The sequence below is a fragment of the Dendrobates tinctorius genome, unplaced genomic scaffold (assembly GCF_039654945.1).
Source record: "Dendrobates tinctorius isolate UK_male_01 unplaced genomic scaffold, ASM3965494v1 ptg000056l, whole genome shotgun sequence".
NCBI lineage: Eukaryota > Metazoa > Chordata > Amphibia > Anura > Dendrobatidae > Dendrobates > Dendrobates tinctorius.
Window position 1 is genome coordinate 17,903,643 of NW_027361724.1, and position 6,338 is coordinate 17,909,980.

The following is a 6,338-nucleotide window of genomic DNA, read 5'->3' on the forward strand; positions in this document are numbered from 1 at the left end:
CTGAATGCATGGTTTGCAGAAGTGTCTTCACCTCCAGAATGCTGGAGTTGATCCGCTGATAGCCTGCGGAGATTTGCTCTGACAAGACTTTTAGACAGTTCTGGAAAGATGCATTCAGATGCAAGAACTCTGGCGCATAAGTCTTTTCCTGACCCCTCTGCCGCTGCCGCCCAGTACCCGCAGGTGTACTAGAGGTGGCAGGGGCAGAAGGGTGGGGTAAAGGGAAAGCGATCTCCTCACCAGCAGCTTCATGTAATGTAGGCGGCCACGATGCTCCTGTGCTGGTGGATGGGACAGATGGGTCGAATGTGTGGGAAGGCTGGGAAGGTCCAGATGTACCGGGGCGGTCGAAGTGTCCCTCGGTGCCGGTCTCCTCAGGGATCGCCTCAGAAGGGTCCAATCGTGCAGGCTCCCGAGTGCTGCTCACCGTGCTGTGGAATAAAGAGAAAAAAAAAAAACAATTAAAATACTGACATGGTATGGCCCTGGCTGAAAAAAAAATTTTACATCTAACATTTTTTTTCACATGTGGTGTGTAATATTTACCTTCTAGTGACCATTGTTTCCAGGAGGAACGACAGGGCTTCTGCGTACTTGTACTTGCTCCTGCGTCCTCCAGATCCACTCGGGGCCCGCATCTCTTTATTGAACTCCTTCTTGAAACGATCCCTCACAGACCGCCACCGATTCACAATTCTGTTCCCTGAAACGAGAAAGGACAAAGTGGTTAGTATACAACATCAGTGTTTCCCAAACTCCAGTCCTCATGGTCCCCAGGGGTCATGTTTTCAGGATTTCCATAGTAAATAGAAATCCTGAACACATGATCCGTGGGGACCACGAGGACTGGAGTTCGGGAAACACTGGTTTACATCAAGCAACCGGTACTGTATATACTTACGCTCTTTAATCTGGGCCCGAACATCGAGGTCCTCCCAGCGGCCCACAAGGAGCGAACAGATTTCCTCCCAGAGTCGTCGGGTAACGATAAGGTCAGCGTGGCGGCGGTCAGCCATATTCCAGAGCGGCTCCCTTTCTCTGACGAGATCGATGAGGTGGTCCACATCGAGTCCTCCATCCTCACCGTCAGAGTCGGGAGCACGCTGTGAAGGCTGTTAAAGAAAAAGACAAAAATAACATAATTAGCCTCCACAAAAGAAATGAAATAAAAAGTGCAAAAAAACAAAGCAAAAATATTTATACTTACACGCTGGTGACCGCCGCGTTGCTGTCGCCGATGACCCTGGGAGGCACTGCGAGGACCTCTTGGCCGAGCACCAGATTGGGAAGACTAGAGAAGAAAACAAAAAATGTTATGTCTTTGGATGTAGGCATTTGTTTGCTGTGTGTGGTCTGCAGAACATTGTTTTCTATGTGTTGTGTGTAGTGTGATGTTGTGTTTCTGCGTTTGATGCAAAAAACTTACCAATTGTGAGCCCACTCCAGGTGTCTGTCCACCCCTTCCTTCTTCTTCTGGGAGCTCCTCTTCATCTTGTGAATCCTGTTTTGAAATAAAAGGCAATGAATAGACATATATTACAGAGATGATGGATTTTGGAAATAAAAACTTACCGTCAAACGCTGACGATGCGAGGGAGGGCTCCCAGAAGATGATGTGCTGTCTTCCTGGTGGCCACACTCCATGCCTGTGGGTGGTGTTCCAGCTGCTGCCATTGCTGCTGCTGCTGCTGCTGCATCTATTGGGCGGCTGTTGAATAAAGAGAAACAAAGGGCCAATGAATATCTTGATATTCAATAGCCCTAGTTTGGAGGAATGGGGGATTTGATAATTACCGTCTCTCATCTGCTGCTGGCCTCCCCTCCTCAGCATGTTCCATTTGCTGCTCCATTTGGGGTGGTGGTGGTGCTGATGGTGCTGCAGTGGTCTCCTGCCTTCTCCTGCTTCGCTTGGTTGCTTTCTTGGGTGGCATGTTGGGTGTGGCTGTGGGTCCCACTGTCTTGCTTTTATATATGTCTTGTGGGCAGAGCTACTGAGCATGCTCAGACCAAAAAAAACGGATCCGGCCACCGGATCCGGCTTTCGCCGGATCAGGCGCATTGCGGCGCTCATAGGCTTTCATTGTGTGAAAAAGCCGGACGTGCCGGATCCAGCGTGTCCGGCTTTTTCGCCGGAGACAAAAAACGTTACAGTAGCCGTTTTTTCCAGACGCCGGATCGCGACACATTGCCGAATCCGGCGAAAACCGGATGAAACGCATGGCCATACGGCGCGATCCGGCGCAAATGCAAGTCAATGGGGGGGAAACCGGATCCGGCATTGCATTTCGCCGGATCCGGTTTCTGTCAAAAGCGCCGGATCGCGCCTGACGGCGAAAACCTGATGTGTGAAAGAGGCCTTAGACTACTGCAACACTCTACCAATTGATCTCACTCTTACTAAACTCTCCACCCTCTAATCGTTCCTAAATTGCAGCAGTTAAGGTCATATTTCTATCCAGCTTCTACACCAATGACCTCACCCTGTGCCAGTCATTGTACTGGTTGTCTATCTACTCTAACATAAACTTACCATTCTCACCCTCAAAGATATCCACAATTCTAAACCTCATTTATTTATTTTGATCATTATATAGCATCATTAATTCCACAGCGCTTTACAAATGTTATTGGCACTGTCCCCATTGGGGCTCACAATCTAGAATCCTTATCAGTATGTCTTTGGAGTGTGGAAGGAAACCCACGCAAACATACAAACTTCTTGCAGATGTCGTCCTTGGTGGGATTTGAACCCAGGACCCCAGCGCTGCAAGGCTGTAGTTCTAACCACTGAGCCACCGTGCTGACTTCTCTCATGCTGCACCTATTTTCTGGAATGTATTAATCCAGACAATAAATTTAATTTTCAGAATACACAGTTTTAAGTGTTCTGTAAAATACAACTCTGTAGATAGGCCTATTACCTCACTAATCTAATTATTCACTGATCTTCATTTCCTCAGAATCGGCTCCCTTCTATGATCTGCTTCCACACACTCCAAGTACTTAAAGGGAATCTGTCACCCCTTTTTTGAGATATCATATAATGATATCATTCCATTGTGTGTCACATCAGGATTCTCTTAGTACTTTTGCTTCCCCCTGACCCCGCATGCATAAATATCTTTTTTATATCTGTTCAGATGTATGTAAACTGCCAGGTCCGGTCCACTGGGCGGGGCTTATTCACCTGCTCCCCCCCCCTCCCTGTCTTGCTCTACGCAAGAAGAAATGGATAGAGCAAGACAGGGAGGGGGGGAGCAGGTGAATAAGCCCCGCCCAGCGGACCGGACCTGGCAGTTTACATACATCTGAACCGATATAAAAATGGTATTTATGCATGGAAGGTGCGGGGTCAGGGGGAAGCAAAAGTACTAAGAGAATCCTGATGTGACACACAATTGAATGATATCATTATATGATATCTCAAAAAAGGGGTGACAGATTCCCTTTAATAACATTTTGAATTTGTACTTACACAGATACTGGCTGCTGATCGATTCTTGCAGCTTTATATGAATACCACTTTTTATTTTAATGATGGCTGGACCATAAATGATAAGCGCTTCTTAGCTTTCATTTCTCCCCACTTCTTTATAAATCTTGCGAGCATGGCCTTCACACCTCTTGGTATGTGTTTAATTATGTGCTACTCTGTAATGTCTGATATTGTCTGTACATGTCCCCTTTGAATCGTAAAGTGTTGCAAAATATGTTGGCATTAATAATAAGTGATGAACGAACATCCTGGGATAAGGTGCTATCTGAGCATGCTCACATGCTAACAGAGTGTCTTTGGCATGCTCGAAAAACATAGTCGAGTCCCCACGGCTGCAAGTCTCACTGCTGTTAGGCATCCGCAACACATGCGTAACAAGCAGGCAATCCCTACATGTGTTGCAGCTGTCTAACAGCCACAAGACACGCAGCCATGGGAACTCGAACATACTTTTCGAGCACGCAGAAGACACTTCGTCAACACTCGAGCATGCTCAGATAACACCTTATCTCAGCACGTTCACTCATCACTAATAATAATGTATTAGCCAGAGGGCAACAAAGGTCATTTGACCTACTAATCACAATGACAAACAAACTCGAAATATATCATGTTATTTGTGGTTACAATCCTAACTCATTATGACATGTCACCAAACTCTTTCTTGATTTCCTTGCCGTCATCATGGAAAAGAAGCTGTAGAGGGAAATCCATTTTTAGATGCAACTCCCTCCATGTGGCCTTGGCTTTATTCAAAGATCAATATTTACATTAATAAGACAGTAGACATGATCTAAGGAGTCGAATATGAATAAAAGTCGTATGGCCCATTTACACCGAGCAATGATGGGGGCAGAATGTTCACTTGCACGATCATTCTGTCCCCATATACATGTGATCAGCGGCACATGTACTATATATGGGGCGCCGTGCCGCCATTAACAAACTTTATACATGCATGAGAATCAAATAACCCGATGACGGAGTATTTTGCTCCTTCGTGGGTGATAACCAACAATTGGGAATGAGCGTTTCTACAACGCTCACTCGCTGATTTTGCTTTTGTAAAGGGGCTATTTCCCACTAGAGAAAAGTTGTGCTGACAGTCATTATAAACACAAGGTTAAGTAATAGAAGAATAGTCATTTAATAGTGCAGATTATTATAACACCAGAGTAGTGCAGCACAGCGACGAAAATCTATCAGGCCGATTATGCTAATCACACTCTGACAATCTCTGATCAGAGTTTGACCAGTATGGGATCCTATTTTCTAGGAATTTTTTTGATAAAAAAACAAATTGTCTTCATTTTCTCCATTCTTTTAGTCCGTGGAAATCAGACTGGACTCAGATGTTATGCAAATGCAGTCTATTTTTTTTCAACAGACCCATAGACATGAATGGCTCACTGCGATAATTGATTGCAACTCTTGCATGTTGCGATTCTTTCCACGAACCAGCTCTGTCCATGGAGAACTTCGGACATATGCACAGCCCCATAGAATAACGTGAGGACGAGCTATGAACTAACCCATTTTGGGGCATATGTTAGATTTTGACTCTTCTTTTTCTTTTATAAAATGTGGTGAGTAAAAAATGGCATTTCTGGCATTCCAATTTTTCTTTTTTCATTTTCTCCATTTCTTTTAGTGTATGGTTTAAATAGTTGTATATTTTGACCGGACATTTTTGGACACATAATTCAAATATGTTCCGTTTTCTAACATTTTTAAATATGTTTATCTCTGGAGGGGGAAAACTAGGTGACTTACACTTTTATATTTTTTTATAACATTTTGTTTTATTTTAGAAATATGGGTGGATAAGGGTACTGAGCTCTGGGGGAAGCACACCCCTCCGATATGCGCTACACATAAAAAGAAAAGAATGGGATCGCACGCCAGCATTTAAATGACACCATTGGCAGCTCTCATCCGCACCCTGTGATGATGCAGTTGCAGGGAACTTTTAGGTCATCATAGAGGCAGGGGGGTCTGCTGAAAGCCCCTATAACAGCCATCTCCTGTGAAGATGAAGAACTGCCATTTCACTATATCCTGTGTTATTGCAGTAGATAGTAAAAGCAATGAAATGATCGCAGGTTCAAGTCACTGAGGTTGACTAAAATCTAAAATAAAAGCAGTGTTGAAAGCTGAGCATTTAGAGCTGCAAAATGTCTTAGTTGTGCATGAAGATCGGGCACTTGTGCCACCAGACACAGTATCCACTGCAAGTCCAGGACTTCAACACAGATCTCCATTATATTATAAAGCACATCAGGTCTCACATCAGAGATATTCTCGTACCTCGCATACTGAGTGTAATACGTAACTGAAGAAGGTCACAACAGACCGAAACGTTTTTTCGTGTGCTACAATAAATTCGTTTTTCCACGCATCTAAGTTGAGTGCTAGGTTTATGCTTAACTCGTACTTCAAGGCACTTTAAATATCTTGGTAGCCCCCTTTAAATTGGGGTTGTAGAGAATTTGCCATGTTCCACAGCGTCACAGGTTCATTATCATCTTGCAAAATCAATAGAGAAGAGAATTTCTGAATATCTGCACTTTATATAGATGGAAGAACTGATTTTAAGGTTTAAGATTCAAAGGAAACTGGGTAAAAAAAAAAATTTGGATTTTATTTTTAGGCTCCACTGAAACATTTGTCACGTACTTTCACCCTATAAGGTGGTTTATTTTGATGTAATGTCACCTAAATCTCTGTCTGCAAAATTAACAGTGTTATCCAGCACGTTCAATAGTGCTTGAAAGTGTTGAGTGCCCCAGTCTACAGATAGCTGCGATCCCTACAGAACATCTGAAGAAATGAATCTTCAGCA